This window comes from Agrilus planipennis, unplaced genomic scaffold (assembly GCF_000699045.2).
Source record: "Agrilus planipennis isolate EAB-ADULT unplaced genomic scaffold, Apla_2.0 scaffold40, whole genome shotgun sequence".
Taxonomy (NCBI): domain Eukaryota; kingdom Metazoa; phylum Arthropoda; class Insecta; order Coleoptera; family Buprestidae; genus Agrilus; species Agrilus planipennis.
The window spans coordinates 365,940-387,404 of record NW_020438938.1 but is presented as its reverse complement, the minus strand read 5'-3'; the positions used below and the strand labels follow the sequence as shown (position 1 = coordinate 387,404).

The 21,465-nt window shown below is 33.7% G+C and overlaps 1 protein-coding gene across 1 annotated transcript in view; it reads left to right on the top strand.

Annotated features, from left to right (window-relative positions):
* Positions 1-12,913: 12,913 nt before the first annotated feature.
* Positions 12,914-21,465, top strand: part of LOC108740889 — a 61,226-nt gene continuing 52,674 nt past the window's right edge. The window contains exon 1 of the mRNA XM_018475399.2: positions 12,914-13,344. The gene's annotated coding sequence lies outside the window, so the exon portion shown is untranslated. The remainder of the gene's footprint in view (positions 13,345-21,465) is intronic.

Sequence of the window (21,465 nt, the reverse complement as noted above, 5' to 3'; positions counted from 1 at the left end):
AAATAAAAGAAGATATTTTATTTGTTTAAATTCCAATTGATGTACTGTTGGCATGGCGACCATCTATATCCAGCCAGGAGTCTCTCTATCTGGAAGGAAAATATCGACCCGAGCTTATGCCACGGTGGGTTTGTGTCTTCGTACCTATATACATCGTCCAGTACGGCGTGTCTGCCCTGGGCACTACTATCTTCCGTGTTATGTAGGTGGTTACACGCCATTGTAGTTTTGCATTATTACTTATTAGAGTAAAGAGATTAGATAAAGACCGTGGATCGTTTATTTTACCTCCTCGGGTCGCCGTGAGTACGTGGAGGAACAAGCAAGCGGACCGTCGCGTCCTATTGCGCGCACTTATCCTTTCATTCCTTTCCATTCCATTCCATTGTATTATACTGCAATCGTTTCAAAACATTTAATAATAAATTTATAAATGAGCGAGTAATTATATAAACGCCAACACGACTCGTTATTGTTTTGTTGCTCGCCCAGGTCCTGGACTGGTGCAATTCTGAAGTAATATTCGCAAAGTACGATAAAGATGACACCTCTACACTCTAAGTTTCTTGATCCTTGTTGGTCATATGTTCTAAAGGATAACCTAGTAAAGCTTACGTTTGAACCGCAGCGAATAAATACCGTTTTTGTTAAACGAATGCGGCAAATGCTTCGAAGACTTCCTTGTTGTTATTATTACAACGACGTATTAAGATTATCCTTTTAATTATCTCAGTTGGCAATCCCGCTGTAATGGTCAGAGAAACAGGAAATAATTAAACTGAAGTAATCTTTTATTTACTCAAGTGGAAATGGATCAGACGGCCGCCTTCCTACGGCCACGGCAACGGAGAGTATCTATGCAGTCCAGAGTGTGCCGAGTACACAAAAATCTGCAAATAGATGAGCCTTGTTCTTCGGCCAATTGTAATTGCACAGAGATACGCATACCTCTGCAGAGAAATAAATTATAATAGGTGGGATGGAATTTATAAAGCCACGTCGGTTATTTCTAACTATGTATTACTCACAGCCTCACAGGCAATCATCGTCCTTCCTAGATCGGACGACAACGGTACGGTGGAAACTTTCAGCGTTATCCGTCTCGACATTGAATGGAAATCTGTCGGAACAAACGAATGTGAATGAGGAAATTCTAAAACAAAGGACCGGAGCTGGAGACGCTGATTTTTTATACTTTGGGGAGTCATCAGATAACTCAAAACGGAAGAAGTTCTAGAGATATCAAGCAAAGAATAGTGCAGGGTTGAGTCCTTTTTAACAAATGCTCGTTATCGCGAAAAGCACTGGAAATCAATAGGAAAAAGGAGAGCTAAGATAGGAGATCACCTTCTGAAACATGAAGGTATAGTTATAAACAGGAACATTACAAGCCACAGGAAGATCAAGAGAACTTTATTATAGTGATGATGATTACAAATTTTCCGACAATTTGCAATCAAATGGAAGGATATCAAAAACATGGATGATTTTGGCAAAAACACTTGTTTCCTTTTTTAGTTTTGTTTTGTAGGCAAAGACGTTGAAATTTTGATAAAGTTTATGGTGAAGCCCGACATTTTCCCTAACCAAAATACTGGCATGCAAGGGAAGAAAAAGTAGGGAAAGAGCGAATATAAAGATAGGGGACGAAAAATTAGAAGAAGTGGCTGATTTTAGGTATCTAGGAAGTCAGATAAGTCAGGATGGAAGGAGTAGTAGGGATATAAGGCAGAGGATAGCGCAGGGTCGTGTTGCCTTTAATAAAAAGAAGTCACTTCTATGCTCGCGAACGGTTAATTTAGAAATTCGAAAAAGGTTGTTAAAGGTGTATGTTTGGAGCACGGCATTGTACGGATGCGAAACATGGACAGTAGGCGCGGCGAAAAAGAAAAGGTTAGAAGCGTTCGAAATGTGGTGTTATGGGCGGATGACGAGGATAACGTGAGTAGAAAAGGTTAGAAATGAAGAGGTATTAAAAAGAATAGGAGAACAGAGGACTCTATGGAAGTCAATAAAAAATAAGCGAGATAGGTTGGTAAGACACCTTCTCAGGCATGAAGGTCTAGTCAGAGACATATTAGAGGCAGAAACAGGAGTTAAGAGGGATAGAGGTAGACTTAGATTAGATTACTGTTCGCAAATAGTTAAGGATGTGGGCTGTTCTAGTTTTAGGGAAATGCGAAGTTTAGCTCAGGATAGGAAAGAGTGAAGGTACGTGTCCAACCAGTCTTAGGACTGACGACCTTATGATGATGATGGTTTTGTTTTTATAAAATACCTGCACTAAAAGCAATGTAACCCGTTACTAATAGATAAAATTTGGCCGATCTTATATGTTTAACAAAAAAGATTGTGGAAGATTGCGTTTCCATGTCTGTTTATGTAACAATGAAACGGTGAGTAAATAAGTGTTGCAGCATTGCGCCATTGTATTGTAGTAAGGATAGTAAGGATGGTGCATAATATGGATAAGGTAAGCAACAAATGTGTATACAATGGTGTTGTTTATGATGTTGGCTAGTGTGTATTTTGAAATATTGAAATGATTCGAGAAGGTGTTTTCCTATTATCGTACGTCTGAGCCATTAGTACATTCGAGTGTGTACAGTGTATTTTTCGAAGTTTATCGTCCTTTCTAGACTCGCTAATATTCCCGAACATAAATAAGATTTGCCTGCTGATTTAATGCAGGCCGCAATGAAACCAGTTACAGATAAATAATGATGCAAAAAAGGCCGTGGCTTAGCCGGGCAATTATTTATGAGACACATATACGTGTCTATAGTTTTAGACTTATTATCTAACCAACGGAATGTCCCCTGGAAGTTATAACACAACGATGCGACTCCTTCTTCGGACCACATATTCATTCTTAATTATATACTACGTACAGGATGACTAGGGTTGCCACCTTTTCAGGCTTTGCATAAAGTATTTCTCGACTAAGTGGTTCAAAAAAGAAAGTACTCAGCATAAAAATAAAGTATTTTATTTTTTGTTTTTAAAAACATATTTTTTGTTACACCTAGCAGCCAGTAACAAATTGCTGTCGCTCTTAAATACATTAATAGCCTCTAAACATGGCAAACAAAGATTTAAGTAAACTAAAAGTTCATTTTTAATTTGTTTTAATGAAGCTTTATTCCTGTCGTCCCGCCACTTTGCGTTCATAACAGAGAATACTCTTTCTGTAAATGCTGAAGTGGCCGGAACGGACAGCAAAAGTGACACTACTTTGAACAGATTTGGGAAATCAGGTTGTTCCGTAAATATGGCTTGCCATTTTTCTGTGCAATATTATTGATGTAAAAGTACTCTGAATTTCGAATAATCGCTTACAAAATTACGATGTTTACTTAAGGCCTTAAATAAAGTATTTTTGCGTACTTTATGTGTCTTGTAAAATATAACGTACGCACAGTCGAAATAGAGTACAATACTTTATAATAATAAAGTACGGGTGGCAACCCTAAGGATGACCCAAAACCATTCCATTAATGTAAACTTCGAACCACACGATAGAAAGTGAAGATTCACATCAGAAATTTCTGACACAACTTTGGAAATTTTGACCGAATAGTACTAATCGGCATTTCTGTATAATATCTCTTCCAAAGTATTTAAATTTCTATTATTCACATTCTAACTAATGATCATCCTCTTTTGTTTGATATAAAATTCATAAAGGACTGTTTGGAGACACCCTGTATTCTTGTCTCACTGCTACCTCCCTTCTAACTTACACACAGGTATCTTTACAGTGAATAAATGAACCATATTTTTCAAGAATATGCCCGTGCATGTATAAATGACACTCCGCTTGTATTTATAAATGGGAAAACTTTTTACCGTACGTCGGAAATGCGCTCGCCATTCACGCGACAAAGATTTATTCGTAAAAGAATTAATGTGTCAACCGTAATTGGATGTTAAAGATAAGTTATTTAAGCGTAATTGTCTACATAGTAAGAGCAATTGTTCAAAAAGTCCTCTTAGAGTCGTGGAGTGTAATTATTTGCACAGTTTTTATATAAAACCAGCAAGAGCATTTATAATTATTGTTATTAAATTCCGAAAAAGGGTTCGCAGTTCTTTTCAGTGAATCATTACCTATTGTTTCAACGTAGAGATTTTTTAATTTAATGCAAACATGCAAACGTCAAATTTGGAATTTGATGCAACATAATTGCTAACCTATCTACATTATCATCCAATTATCCTTAAGTATGTCAGGGTCAAAGTATTATGAAACAAACCAAATTCTAATTAACACAGATTCCTTTTTCATCTACAATGGTTTAGAGCTTTTCTATAATTATTAGGATGTGAAAAATGATGCTTAAATTGTTCTTGCCTATTTTAAGTAATTAGATAGATTTTCATGCCTACCACATACAAAACTATTAATGTAAATAGATTTTTATTACTATAATAAAGATAGAATTAATATAGGTAGTCAACATGAAGTGTTGTCCCCATTAGATTTAGATAGCAAACTTTCGTTTGGCTTTATTTTGAAACCACTTTGAACTTAATCTATCTAATTGTTAAAAGTTAATAAATTTGTCCTTAATGTTGTACCTTAAGAGTGAAATGATGTTAGGTCGCTTTATTGTATAGCTTTGAGCTTTGGATAGTCTTGTTAAGTTTCGCTCGAGAAGGAACACATTCATGTACTTGATGATGTCAATGTTCAAACCACTAATTCCATAATGTGAAACTTTTGTAACCACAAAAGAAATACGGTAATAAATTTAAGTAAAAGCAGAAATATAAGAACGTTTAAAAACCTAAAACGTTTTTCGACACTTATGGTATCATCTTCACTTGGAGGGTTTTAAAGCTTCGTGTGAAATTTTTGCTGTAAATTGTATTTTGCAATATGTCAGAAAATCAAAGAACTCTTTAATAACAATAGATAATAATTTGTGTATATTTACAGATTGTACATACGTAACTAATAACAAATATTTTGAAATTTAACCATTCGCAGTGAGTACGTACAGTACAATACAAAGGCTTTTATTTGCATGAATGTAAGCATGTGTACGCAGTCGAAAAAATTAAAGGCAATCTAGTAGGTTACCACACGACCTCAACGGTTCTTGGAGCAAGGAATTTACTAACCGAAGGACACCTGATAGGATCGAATCACTTGTTGTATTGTGTTGTATGTGTATATATTTGAATGTATATATCAATATGTGTGTGTGTGTGTTACGAGTGACTGTACGAACCTTTCACCCAGATCTAACGTAAGCCGAAGACCAAAACGGTTCACCTGCAATAATGGTGTTATAATCATATTATTGTAGGTTGTGTTTGTGGATTTCCTATCGTACTTGCACTTACTATTGCATATTGTACATATATAACTGTTTTAATTTCTATTACATACTTTATGATTAAAAATATATATAAATACATTGTTTTGAACTGCACAGCATCGTCACCAATTTTCATCTCATCTTTGACTCTCTTACGAAGCCCTGATAATGATACACTTTACAGTTGTAGTCCTGACACAAACCTTCAGTAGATACCATCCTAGAATTTTAATATAAAGTAAAAATTGAGTGTAAAATTTTGTGTCGTCAATGCCATTGTTTCCGACTGAAACGTTGCAGTTCCAGTGAGAAAATGTAGACGGGGTTTTTTTTATATATAATACCAAAGTGTGTTACACCACATAAGACAAGTAATGAGATACAATTGCCAATAGTCAGCCTTGAGAACAATATAAAAACCAATGTGTTTTATATAACTTTTTGTTAACTTATTTGTATCTATATAACCGTTTGTTTATTTGTAAATGGAACAGTATGATAGAATCGATACCGTTAAAGTTGTTGATTGTTTATAATTGAAAATTAAAATGATTAACATTATTGCAGTTAGTATTACAATCCTTTTTGATATTGCATCTGCTACCTCTTCCAAAACAACTTCGGAAGCGAGTTTCATACCGTTGCTGATAGGTTTATATTGTTAACCGTGTCCTTGTATAAATCAAGGCATAAACTGGAATACAAGGACATTGTTTGTTACTTACTTAATAAATTTTCGCTATTTATGTGGGCATTTTTAAGCATTTCAACAACACTGCGTCGTACTTACTACATACAGATGTTTAACGTAATTAATGTGCCGTAGTCCTTCGCGAACAAAACCTCACACGTCCTTATAGGTATACTGATTGTGGGAAAGGAGCGGAGGATTTCCAATGGCTCGTGTACTTAATGTCTTTACCTCGGTATAATCTTCGCTATGACCTATGTATAAAGTGTGTATTATCAAGAATACCAAGCTAAGAAGAAATTTATTCGGACTTACCGAGACCGAACGGATTTCTAAGTGTGCATTTTGTGAATTTTGTTCATTGTAAGATGATTTTGTTGACTTCTTTGTATCATATTATCTTATCTTTATTTTCTGAAGAAATGTCTAAATGATCGTCAAACGTGAAAGCTCGTGGACCAACGATCAAAAGTCAAGTGCTATAACTTATTGAGCAAAACCGTTATCTTTTATCAGTCATTTTCGCATAGATTTTCACTTATTCTAAACAGATGTTTGGTGAAATATACTGAAACACACGTCTATTTTTATTTATATAAGTCTGTATTGATTAGTTCTTCGAATAGATATTGTATCTTCAACACAGCCAGCGGTTGCATGTAATAATGGGGAGTGCTATGTAGAACTTTCTCCTCCATAAAAGAAACCTTCGATAAAAAAATGATTTATTATCACTGGTATAAGTAAAAGTATCGCCTACATGAACTCAAAGAAAATTTGCAAAGAATTAAACCTCTCCCGGTTTTTATAATCGTTTTTATAAAGCGTTTGTTGGTAAGAGAACGATCTTAGATATAATAAAGCTTTCTTTTTGCTATTTTTACAAAAACGTTTCCAATTTTCCCATCAGTATATAAGTTAAATAATGCCTTCCGTGTACGTTGATAAATTGCATACAAACGGAGTACTTGTTTCATATTTCCCATAGGCTTTATTGAGAAGTAAGTTTCTTGTGGGAGATATGAAAAGTGCATTGCAACTTGAAAGACAATCTACACATTATCTCGACGTGGTATTTTAAGTCTTCCTTGTAGAAAGCCTATCATATGCATTTGCTATTTCTAACAAAACACATTTTGCATTTTCTTATAGGTACCTACATTACGAAAAAATAACAAATAGAACAAGTTTAATATGCGAGATTGTATAACAGCTTATGCTAATACAAATGTGGTTAATAAGAAAGTTTTTAAAAGCAAGATACAAAATACCTAAATAACAACTAGATAAATATCCTTAAACCTATTTAGGGTTCATCATCAAAAGGTCTCCAGTCCTAAGACTGGTTTAACACGCACCTCCATTCTTTCCTATCCTGAGCTAATCTTCGCATTTCCCTAAAACTAGAACAACCCATATCCTCAACTATTTGTGAAGGGTAATCTAATCTAGGTCTACCTTTACCCCTCCTAACTCCTGTTTCTGTTTCTAATATATTTCTGACTAGAACCTTCATGTCTGAGAAGGTGTCCTACCAACTTATCTCGCGTATTTCTTATTGACTTCCATAGAGTCCTCTGTTCTCCTATTCTTTCTAATACCTTTTCATTTCTAGCCTCTATCCAAGCTATCCTCATCATTCGCCTATAACACCACATTTCGAACGCTTCTAACTTTTTCTTTTCTCCCACTGTCCATGTTTCGCACCCGTACAGCGCCGTGCTCCAAACATACACCTTTAACAACCTTTTTCGAATTTCTAAATTAACCGTTCGCGAGCATTGAAGTTGACTCAACCCTGCGCTATCCTCTGCTTTATATCCCTACTAGTCCTTCCGTCCCGATTTATCTGACTTCCTGGATTCCTAAAATAAAATATAATCATTTAAAAAATAATTAATATTTATCAATAAAAAAAAGCATTAACAATTATAAATCAATAAATACCGGAAGAAATCTTATTTTTAGTGTTTTCTAGTGTACAATAATTTTAAATAACAAATCGTCACTTTGCGTATTTTTATTAAGTTGCAAGGCTGATGCATTCAGGAATATGCATTGCATATATATGTAGATTATACATAGAATATCCAGCTCCTAGAATCGTGTGAAACGGATCCATTATTTCATTTGTTTAATTCGTAGAATAAGACGCAGTTGTTGTTATTTGCAAGGACGAATTCTAACCTCGCCTTTATTAGTCTAATAGACACTTTTGCACGATTTTCAAAGTACTTATCAAACATTAAAAGCATTGTTGACCATCTATGAACAAGCAGACCGAACAAACAAACACATTTCGCGAATTCTAAATCCCATGTGTGACGATAGTGCCAAGAGGTCTCAAGTCGTTTGTTAATCTTCATAAGTACAGATTCGTTTAATTAACATGTACCAATTAATGACCGTTTCTAAAATCATATAGAAGACGACGCGTGAAACAGTTTTTATTAAAAAAAAGAAAAAAAGAACGTTCCTTCGTTTACATGACTTGGTCTTCTAATTTTGAATCGAAAACCATTAAATGAAAAACCACAATGTTATAACGTAAAGTTCTTCGGTCACCTTGTTTTGTTTTAATGGTTGACAAAAAGTAGTCTGCTTCGGCAGAACCGTATCTAGGATGTATGTCTATATGTATAAGAAAGTATTAACAACTGAACAATGTCTTTCGTTTCAGAGTTTGCCCCCTCCGTTCTAGACAATGATTCAATCAAGGTAAGAGTTTTTATTTTATTTAATTAATTGTAAACGAAGAAGATTTGTAGTGTACACTTGTTACACGATTAGATGTCAAGAGGTTAACGTTGCTTTCTAACTTTGGTCCGGCCCTGTACGGAATCTATACTGTCTGGTGTGTCGGACCTCCTTGGAAAAACCGCGATTGTCGTCAACTGTGTCGATTACTTCTATTATTTTCCCATATCCGTCAATTTGCTTTGCTACACTTAATGACTATAGAAGCCGCAAAACATGCAAATAGTCTTAACAATAAAATTATTTATTGAAATCTTCTTCAATGGACACAAAACTTGCATCACACCATTTGAAATTAATTACATTATAGTGCTGGTCAGAATCTGAATTAATAAAATTGATAAAGGTGCCAAAATGACCTTCAAAATATTTACGAATATTTTATGATGTATGCTAGAATTTTATGCAGTATAATAAAGCTAAAAGGCGAAGATATTCAAATTAGCGAAAGGATATCAAAGCGTTTCTAAATTTTTTATTGCAGTGATATTGCAGAAACAACTTTTGCTTAATTATTAATGTAGGTAGATATATATAACACGAGAAAAGCATTCATTTTGATAATGTTTGCCTGTCGTTATTGACATTTATCATTTTCAGGTTAAGTTTAATTCAAATATTTCAAATAAAACTCCAGAAGCCTTCTAAACTCAGTAATATTTGTAGGAATATGACAATGTCATAAATTTAAATTTAAACATTTCAAACACATTCCAATGCTAACTTTTATGAGTTTTCTTGAAACAGATATATGGGTTTTTGATTAATTTTATGGTTTCGATAATTAGCTTATGTATATACCTGTAGTTAGATTAGTTCCTTGTACTTAGTGGTAACTGTTTCAAGGGCGTCCATAATAATTTTCCGCAATAACGAAGAAAAACTTACTTAATTGCATATTATTAACAGTAAAAGGCATAAAATTTGCAAAAAATGAAAATACTAAGGAAACGTTCGACAAATTATATTTTAAAAATTTCGCCATCGTTTCTCTGTGATCAGTTAGAATCCATTTAATGTGATAATAATAATAATGTAGTTTTTTTACTTGTTTTTCAAATATTTATTCAATTTGAAAAAGATAATGGTGCTGGCATAGAAGCCGCTCTCTGCAGTTGTAAATGATCTGCAGTTTATTAAGCTTTGCATGAGTGAAGTTAAAACACATTCCATACAGGAAGGTCGGAATTGGATCAGTCGCGACCTTTGCCGCAAAACCAATCGCCACTTTTTTGAATAAATATGCATACAATGTTGCAGGCAACAGGTTTAATTGCGAAAAGATATTACGAGTAACTGAACGAACACTGAACTAATTCAAGGGTGCTTTACATGAAAAACAATAAGCAAACATTGTTGAATCGAGGAAACTTTCAGTTCTTTTAACTCCATTTAATTTCGATTTTAATGCGTTAAGAATTTTCATCATTTTCAAAAGTCCTGTCGTAATATAATATCATTCATTAAACTATTTCCCTAATCACATTTAAACCCTACCAGCGTTTTTCAAATATAAATGTGTTAAATAGATACTACTTTTAATGTTTCACTGATGTCTACCTTTTATTTATCTATGGTATCAACTTCCTTAAACAATTGCAATTTAAATTGTTTGCCACCACAACAAATCACTTTTCGGTACCGATTTAAGCAGCGTTAATGAGGCTTATAACTGCTTATGTGACATATTCAACACATGAGTAATATCCAATTAAAATTGAAATTAGTTTTAAAAACCACTGCCTAGTTAAAACAGGAAGCGTGAGGTTTTCATTTATTATTGTTTGAAGACTAAATTGAACCAAAGCAAGTCTAGACAACTATTAAAGACAAAAGGGAAGAAGCAGGTAACACACTTGTTATCGTTACCTTTTGTTGTTATAATTGTAATTATATAAATTGGATTTTAAAGCCCGATTTACACTATCGATCAAGTCACGGTCAAGTTACGCTCCAGCCACAGTCAAATCAAAATATCGTAGGAGAGAAATACCGCATTTAATTATTAACTAGACCGTGACTGTCAAGTAATCACAGCATTTCTCTTCAATGACATCTGGATCTGACTGTGACTGGACCGTGACTTGGCTATAACTTGACAGGTAGTGTGAATCGGGCTTAATCTGGATGGAAGTGTTAGATGCGTGTCGATGTCCAATTTTGACAATTCAAGCCCGATTCATACTGTAGGTTAACTCACAATCAAGTCACGGTCCATTCATAATTAAGTGAAATGTTGTAGCATATATTTCATACTATAGGGTACGATCAACTATCCGCAGCATTTTTTTTCAACGACATTTTGATCTGACTGTGACTGAACCATGACTTGGCTATGACTTGACCGGTAGTATGAATCGAGCTTATCCTGGAAGTATTAGAGGTGTGTCGATGTCCATTGTTGACAATGAAAGTCAGATTCATACTGTAGGTCAACTCACAATTCAAGTCACGGTCGGGTCATAATGAAGTGAGATATAGCATACATTTCATACTGTAGGGTACAGTCAACTAATGGCGGCATTTCTTTTCAACGACATTTTGATCTGACTGTGACTGGACCGTGACTTGACTATGACTTGACCGAGAGTAAGAATCGGACTTAACCTGGATGGAAGTATTACATGTGTGTCGATGTCCAATGTTGACAATTCAAGTCCGATTCATACTGTAGGTTAACTCACAATCAAGTCACGGTCCATTCATAATTAAGTGAAATGTTGTAGCATATATTTCATACTATAGGGTACGATCAACTATCCGCAGCATTTTTTTTCAACGACATTTTGATCTGACTGTGACTGAACCATGACTTGGCTATGACTTGACCGGTAGTATGAATCGAGCTTATCCTGGAAGTATTAGAGGTGTGTCGATGTCCATTGTTGACAATGAAAGTCAGATTCATACTGTAGGTCAACTCACAATTCAAGTCACGGTCGGGTCATAATGAAGTGAGATATAGCATACATTTCATACTGTAGGGTACAGTCAACTAATGGCGGCATTTCTTTTCAACGACATTTTGATCTGACTGTGACTGGACCGTGACTTGACTATGACTTGACCGAGAGTAAGAATCGGACTTAACCTGGATGGAAGTATTACATGTGTGTCGATGTCCAATGTTGACAATTCAAGTCCGATTCATACTGTAGGTTAACTCACAATCAAGTCACGGTCCATTCATAATTAAGTGAAATGTTGTAGCATATATTTCATACTATAGGGTACGATCAACTATCCGCAGCATTTTTTTTCAACGACATTTTGATCTGACTGTGACTGAACCATGACTTGGCTATGACTTGACCGGTAGTATGAATCGAGCTTATCCTGGAAGTATTAGAGGTGTGTCGATGTCCATTGTTGACAATGAAAGTCAGATTCATACTGTAGGTCAACTCACAATTCAAGTCACGGTCGGGTCATAATGAAGTGAGATATAGCATACATTTCATACTGTAGGGTACAGTCAACTAATGGCAGCATTTCTTTTCAACGACATTTTGATCTGACTGTGACTGGACCGTGACTTGACTATGACTTGACCGAGAGTAAGAATCGGACTTAACCTGGATGGAAGTATTAGATGTGTGTCGATGTCCAATGTTGACAATTCAAGTCCGATTAGTGCTGTAGGTTAACCCACCATCAAGTCACGGTGCGGTTATAATTAAGTTAAATGTTGTAGCATATATTTCATTTTATAGGGTACGGTCAACTAACCACAGCATTTCTCTTCAACGACATTTTGATCTGACTGTGACTGAACCGTGACTTGGCTAACTGTCAGTCAACTCACGATCAAGTCACGTCCAAGTCCAGTCACAGTCAGATCAAAATGTCATTGAAATTTAATAGCATACATTTCATACTATAAGGAACGGTCATATCACGGTCCAGCCAATTAACCACGACTTGACCGATAGGATAAGGCTTGACTTTTCTTGTTTACAAAAGCTCCTTAAAGCACAAAATTTGGACGGACTACCTTAATTCAGTTATTAGTGTTGACTAAAAGGAAGAGAGACTTAGGTGTTCGCAGCGGCCAACAGTTTGCATACAAATCAGTGGTATTCATGCAGCGGTGACGTTATATGGCTACGTAGTTTACGTAGATAACTAGTGCCTACTCTACTAGTAGTAGGCTGAGAACCTGGCTCTCCATACCACTACTTCTACTACTGCCCACTTTACTTTCATTTCGCCGAGCTTGCTGAGATCCGTCCGTTCGTACTCCAATTTCCTCAGTTCGACAGGAACTCTATTCGGTCGCGGCTAACCGCCGTAAAAGAGATGCAATTTTCGCGAACCCGCACCGGCTCGATCGTTCTTCATTTATTTCTCTCCGTTTAAATAAAAAAGCATAAGATAATTTAATGTTTTTGTTGTTGTTGTTGTGAAGAAGAAGGAAAACATTGTTAACAGGAGGAATACTATTGTGAGTGATAGCTAACCTGGTTGGAGGATTACAATAACTTACATATGCACGCGGTTTATTTGGAATGGTGTTAAAAAGTAAAAGTGATTTGAGTGTAATAATGTCGGGCGATTGTTGAACGTAATGTAAGTAAGCCAATTGTTAACCTTTAGAAAGGTAATTTTGTTTGGTATGCGCAACGGTATGAATGGAAAGTTGTGGTTGGCTATGCTTTATCCTAACTAACGTTACATTAGATTAAATAATACGAAAAGTTGGTTAAGATTTTGCTGAATATTTTCAGATTGTAGGTACGTAAGAGCTTTTGCAAATGAATCTTTCTTTTTATGCCAGTAAATTCTGCGACCGATTTTTTTTAACGATTAAGGAAACTTAAAAAATATAAAATAACAATAACCTTCGCGGTTTGATAAAATAACACCAATGATTCTTCAAATTTTTCTTCAATCTTCTTTCGAATTGTACGTGAAATTCTTTGGAAATTAATTTCTCCCTTGACGAAAAGAGCAGTTCTTTACAAAAAAAATTAAATAATGGTATTACAGTTAGTTCAAAGTTGTTTAAGGTGTTGTTCAGTTCAGTTCTGCCCATGAAAACTCTTTCAGAACTCATTGTGCCTTTTATTTTGTAAAGAAAAAATGGAATAGTAAGCGTTACAATTTAAGATATCTATAAGGAAATACATTACTGCAAACAACTCCTTACTTATAATTACCCACATCCTTACTAATCCTTTGTGGATTAAAACGAAACGGAAAGTGATGGTCAAAAAACGTTTTCAAACTCTGGCCATCATTTAGTATCATGTGTGACACACAACTAAACTTGAAAAAGCTGCGGTTTTACCAAGCAATTGTCCCATTAAATTTGTAAAAAATATTCATCAAAAGGGGCGAAAAATTGAAGGATAATCACCTACTTGAAGAGATTAAACAATATTGGAGATCCTATTTGAATTTATTAACTTTTTACTTTAAGTTTGTGCATATAGGTAAAGTATTGAAGTCAGTCTTTGTACGTCAGTAAGTTTAAATTGTTTTTCCAATAACAATTATAATTACAGGTCATTATAAACTATTCGCCAGAACCTTTTAATCGTCTATGATCGCATCTGAAATGTGTGTGACATCGGAAATTACCATACATGGCATCGATTTGGTTGTGTACCTATAAGCTTTTCAGAAATAAAAATTATTCCAATTGATGATATAATAAATTACATACACACACGTATGTATTTATGTAGAAACCGTAATTATTTGAAAACGTATTATTATTGACAGGTGGTATACCTAATTGTCGATGATCTCATTCCTTGCTAGTTTAGTTCTGTTGCCAATGCAACTGTTGGAATTTCATACGTACCTACATATACGTCGTGTCGTACATTAACAAGTTTCACTGAATTATAATGGGTGTAAAGGTTGATGCTTACGTAGTTACTTTTTAAAATATACTTTTGCGAATTAAGTTTTCAATTTGATACCGTATTTTGTAATAAAAAGAGTATTCGGAATGAAAGATTCGTAATGTCCATCAGTTGAAAGCCCAAAAGTGTGAATAAAAATTAGCCCTAATAAGTAAAACTTTAATTTCAACATCAAAAACTTTTAATTACATCCTAAAAATATTTCTTCCTAAGTAGGTACTTTACTTGTTTCAAGGAATTCTTCTTGACCATTAGGTGTAGTGAAAGTAACCATGATGCATTAAATAGATTTATCGCTCAAGCTTTAAACTTTTTCGTAACAACATCTGTGCTTAAGTAACTATTAAACTATTTTGTAACTTCTACGAATCACTGCTGAGGTATGTCACAAAAAGGGAGATATTTTAATTAGGCACACTACGTAGAATATTGTGCGTGAACAACACTGAAATAATTAAGTCAAAAATTAAGTCTAAATTGTATGGTATGCTGCCATCATTAATACTTGTAGGCTAATCTCGAGCACTGTCAGGAACCATTGACCCAAATTCTCATACCTCTTAATTACTGCGGACTTGAATTGCTCATAATTCACAATTAATTCATCTAAAATCTAGTACCTACCTAACGGTTGTTTTAACGTTAATGTAAACACGTAAACAATATCATTGTTACCTTTCTCATTATGTAAAGCTAACTGTTGAATTTCAATCTTATTGTCGCAAATTTAACTCTAACAGAATTTCATTCCAGTCGCTTCATCTACAGTTTTCATATGCAGTATGTTTTGTATGTTTATTTTTCTGCATAGCATTCAAATTTGGTTTTATTCAAATTCCAATTAAGGTCATTTTGATTGTATTTGGTTAACAAATATCTTTAGATTAATTGTTTTATTCCCAGATCAATTCATAAACACTTATACTTTAGTCCTTTTGTAATGTATTCGTATATATCCCTGGAGACTACAATGCTGCGTTAGAACACTGTACTTTTGTGTTAGAAATTTCTATTAACTGTATTCTCAAAAGTCATAATCTCAATTCATATGAAACTTCAACCATATTCAAGTTGGTACTCATTACATAAAACAAAAAGGTAGAAATAAACGTATACGTAATGTAAAAAACATTTTTCGAAATTAATTAAGTTTCTTGGTTCCTGGTTCCTTCTAGTTAGCAGGGTGTAATTGAAAATATAATTATAAAACAAGCAAATCACTCCGTAAACCTTGAAAATTAATCAATTGAATCAAACAAATGTATTTTTTAAGATGCTCAATATTATACATATGGTATTACAGTTGATGTTTTTTTAGCATCATAATAATTGTTCTCATGCATTGTAACTACAACCTGCTGAGCAAGAGATATAAGTATTATTGTCAATATCAACTTGAACAACACGATCCAACAATACGAGGCCTATTTTGTCGTTGTAAGCGACTCAAGTCCTTGACCAACTAATGTAACAAAGCTGTAAACAATTTATAAAGGACATTGTGGGAACATGTCGCACCTGTTTGATTATTTTAGTCTTTCAGCAGTGCTCTATTAAATTACCATCATTAACGGACACAAAATTATTAAATAAACGATATTTCGCATATAATAAAGTAACAACCATTTATTTTAGTATATGTATAAAATCATAAAAGTAACACTAAAACTTTATCAACTTTTTCGTCTTAAAATTAAATAAATTATTTAGAAAATAATTAGACGGAAAGATACTGATGCAAAAATCGTGATGGTTACTTAAATTACAATTTTATTTTATTTCTTTGGAATTTCAATTAAATTATTTAATAGCTATTTGTTTTGTTTATCAAACAGGTGTTTTTCATCGGAATTGTACGTTTCAAATCAATTCTTCGAACATATAAAGATGAGACGCAGATTCTTTGTAAATTATGCCATAAATTAAAAACTCAAGAAACTATGAGAAGTGAAATCATTATTTGAAAGCTTTCGATCATTTAATAAAGCACTGCGAAAGAATTTAACGAAAGAAACCATCATTATTAGTATTTACATTTCAGGTGGCTATGATCACCTTAAGGGCTTTGCCTTGTAGCTTTTTTTCTGGTTTAACAAATGCAAATACAAATTTCGTGATGAGACCGGATGCAAATCATACATTTGCATAATAACCAAATGATGTGTAACCACCAAAAATATTTTTATAATCGCCATAATTAAAATAGAAATTTACGGTGTTATTTATGTGAGTACCTATTTAATTTTCCTGTGTGCTATTAGCTTTTTGGTAAAAGTTTTCGGATTTCGATCGTTCATTACTTATTTGTGTGTTATTAAAGTGCGTGCTAGCTATTAAAGACAAGGTCAAATCATAACTCAAATTAAATCAAGTAGGTAGGTATTTTGTTTAACGGTAAATATGCCCCACCATTTATCATTTTGGATTACGCTACATCAGCTCCCATAAATATTTCTCCTTGTATACGAACATAGAAAAAATGGCACAGAAACATTTAAATTTATCTTAATCTTGTTAATTATAAGAATAAATAACTTTATAATGTTACGCTCGCTGTTTGACATGGTATCATTCTGGAGCCGTTATTCTTGGAATGTTAAATGCCAACGTTTTTCATTTTCTACATACACTGTACCAACATATGTAGGAAATAAAAGTTTTAATAATTAAGCCTTCTGCCTCACTAATTGCACTAGCAATAACAATAAAAGAAAGAACATTAATCTAAACAATTTACTGAAAAATTGTAACTGTAGAAGCTTACACAACATGTCAACAGTGTCAGTTCAAATCTTTTAATAACAGAAAACCACTTTGACACAAGAATGTTAACCCCAAACCATTGATCGATGCGATGTAGTGAAGATTGTTACTTTAAATAAGCACTGAAGAACAGCAGTAAAATTTAAATGTCACATTGCACAGCTATTTGCGTTTTATGACTAAACGGTCGTAAAATGTACCCTACACATACCTACATGTATATTCTTTTATGCACGAGCTTCTATATGTAACTATTTATTTATCCTGATTTTAATAGGGAACATGCTTGAGCATCAACTTTTGAAAAACGTCTACAGGCTTTAACAACAATAGAAAATGATTATTAACACGCATTAGTAATGTTTAATAATGTTTTCGGCAGTCATTCACATTTATTTCTTCAAATAAACCTGGAGACTTCAACAGTGCGTTAAGACACGAACCCGAAACTGTAATTTACGTCGTATTCCTTACTTTGAAGTGTTATTAAAAGAATTTTGCATCAAAATTATAGATAACTGGATACTAATGAAGTGTATTTGCTGACTAAGTGAATGTCTGTCTGTCTGTTGATTTAATTTGATGATTATTTTTTGAAAAATTCGTTGCAAAAGATAAAAATTGCCATGGTATTTGTTCTTTCAGAAACATTAAGTAGTTCTTATACATAGACGGCAGTAAAAGCTTCTATTTGTAACTATTTATTTATCATATTTTTAATAAGAAATATGCCTGATGTGTGTCAACTTTTTAAACTAAAGAAACCCGTTGTTCAAAGTTCATTTGTAAAAGTCAAACATCCACAGGCTTTAATAATAATAGAAAATGATTATGAACACGTATTGGTAATGTTTGATAACGTTTCCGGCAGTCATTCATGTTTATTTGGTCAAATAAACCTGGAGACTCCAACAGTGCGTTAAGACACGAACCCGAAACTATTAGAGTTTACGCAGTATACCTTACTATGAAGTATTCGTANTTATCTTAATCTTGTTAATTATAAGAATAAATAACTTTATAATGTTACGCTCGCTGTTTGACATGGTATCATTCTGGAGCCGTTATTCTTGGAATGTTAAATGCCAACGTTTTTCATTTTCTACATACACTGTACCAACATATGTAGGAAATAAAAGTTTTAATAATTAAGCCTTCTGCCTCACTAATTGCACTAGCAATAACAATAAAAGAAAGAACATTAATCTAAACAATTTACTGAAAAATTGTAACTGTAGAAGCTTACACAACATGTCAACAGTGTCAGTTCAAATCTTTTAATAACAGAAAACCACTTTGACACAAGAATGTTAACCCCAAACCATTGATCGATGCGATGTAGTGAAGATTGTTACTTTAAATAAGCACTGAAGAACAGCAGTAAAATTTAAATGTCACATTGCACAGCTATTTGCGTTTTATGACTAAACGGTCGTAAAATGTACCCTACACATACCTACATGTATATTCTTTTATGCACGAGCTTCTATATGTAACTATTTATTTATCCTGATTTTAATAGGGAACATGCTTGAGCATCAACTTTTGAAAAACGTCTACAGGCTTTAACAACAATAGAAAATGATTATTAACACGCATTAGTAATGTTTAATAATGTTTTCGGCAGTCATTCACATTTATTTCTTCAAATAAACCTGGAGACTTCAACAGTGCGTTAAGACACGAACCCGAAACTGTAATTTACGTCGTATTCCTTACTTTGAAGTGTTATTAAAAGAATTTTGCATCAAAATTATAGATAACTGGATACTAATGAAGTGTATTTGCTGACTAAGTGAATGTCTGTCTGTCTGTTGATTTAATTTGATGATTATTTTTTGAAAAATTCGTTGCAAAAGATAAAAATTGCCATGGTATTTGTTCTTTCAGAAACATTAAGTAGTTCTTATACATAGACGGCAGTAAAAGCTTCTATTTGTAACTATTTATTTATCATATTTTTAATAAGAAATATGCCTGATGTGTGTCAACTTTTTAAACTAAAGAAACCCGTTGTTCAAAGTTCATTTGTAAAAGTCAAACATCCACAGGCTTTAATAATAATAGAAAATGATTATGAACACGTATTGGTAATGTTTGATAACGTTTCCGGCAGTCATTCATGTTTATTTGGTCAAATAAACCTGGAGACTCCAACAGTGCGTTAAGACACGAACCCGAAACTATTAGAGTTTACGCAGTATACCTTACTATGAAGTATTCGTAAAAGAATTTTACATCAAAATTATAGATAACTCGACACTAATGAAGTGTACCTTGATATGTGAATGAATATCTGTCCGTCTGTTGATTATTTGGGTCTGTTTTTTTTGAAGAATTCCATGTAAAAATGTAAAAACTGATACAGTATTTGTTCTTTCAGGAATTTTAAATAATTCCTATATGTAGAGAGCAGTGAAAGCTTCTGAGTGTAACAATTTATTTATCCTAATTTTTATAGAACGCATGTCTGATGAGCGTCAACTTTTGAAACTAAGGAAACCTGTTGCAACACGTTCGATTTTTAAAAGGCAAACATCCACATGCTTTAATAACAATACAAATTAACTATGAACACGTACTAGTAACGTCAGATAACGTTTTCGACAGCCTCTCATACTTATTTGTTCAAACAAACCTGGAGACTCCAACAGTGCGTTAAGACACGAACCCGAAACTATAATTTACGCAGTATTCCTTACTATGCAGTGTTATTAAAAGAATTTTACAACACAATTATAGATAACTCGATACTAATGAAGTGTACTTGATATGTGAATGAATATCTGTCCGTCTGTTGATTATTTGGGTCTGTTTTTTTGAAGAATTCGATGCAAAAAAGTAAAAACTGACATAGTATTTATTCTTTTAAGAATTTCAAGTAATTCCTATATGTAGAGAGCAGTGGAAGCTTCTCAGTGTAACAATTTATTTATCCTAATTTTTGTAGGAAACATGTCTGGTAAGCGTCAACTTTTGAAACTAATAAAACCCGTTGCAATACGTTCGATTTTTAAAAGGCAAACATCCACAGGTTTTAATAACAATACAAATTAACTATGAACACGTACTAGTAACGTCAGATAACGTTTTCGACAAACTCCCATACGTATTTGTTAAAAGAAACCTGGAGACTCCAACAGTGCGTTAAGACACGAACCCGAAACTATAATTTTTGCAGTATTCCTTACTTTGAAGTGTTATTAAACGATTTTTTGTACCAAAATTGATGAAAAGTGAATATCAATGAAGTGTATTTGATATGGGAATGAATGTCAGTCCGTATATTGATTTTTCGATCTGTTTCTTTGAAGAATTCGATACAAAAAGATAAAAATTCACACAGCATTTGTTGAAAAAATTCTTTCACTATTTCCTATCGATCGATAGAATTTGTCTGGCAATTGCCCGTGATAAAGGAGTACTTAGAAGGTCATACATAATTACATACTGATCTGTACAAGTACATTGTCCGTCATTAGCTGTATACTGTAACATACACACGGCATGCACAATTATTTTTCTTTAGACTCGACTATAATATAATTACGCATATCGAATGGTTGTAGTCGTTAAATAAAAAATATCGACTCGACAATGCGATTCCATTCGATTGGCATCTGTCAGACGTGGTACAATGGAGGGACGGTAAGAAGAAGTAAGTAGAGGAAGATGGCGCGGTTACACATTATTTCATTATTTGATATACATTTAAACACAGGTGTGGGCCTCTCTCAAGGCTGTCAAGATTGTTCGTTTTCAATAAAAATGCACCAGCTCATTGTTCGTAATCAGCCAATGCGTCTTGCATCTCTTCAAATCTTCATGCATCATCATCCTCTCCGCATATCATTCTCGATTATTAATTGTAATTGAGACCGGCTCCGCTATGCAAAACAGTTAATAACGTCCTTCTTCTTGCATACAATGGACTAAAATTAAACTGACAATTGCAATCGTACGGGTTATCAGTAGTACCTCATCAATTATTTCTCATTTTTACTTATGCAGGGACCAACTTGAATTATGACATTTGTCGAGTCCTACTCCCTTT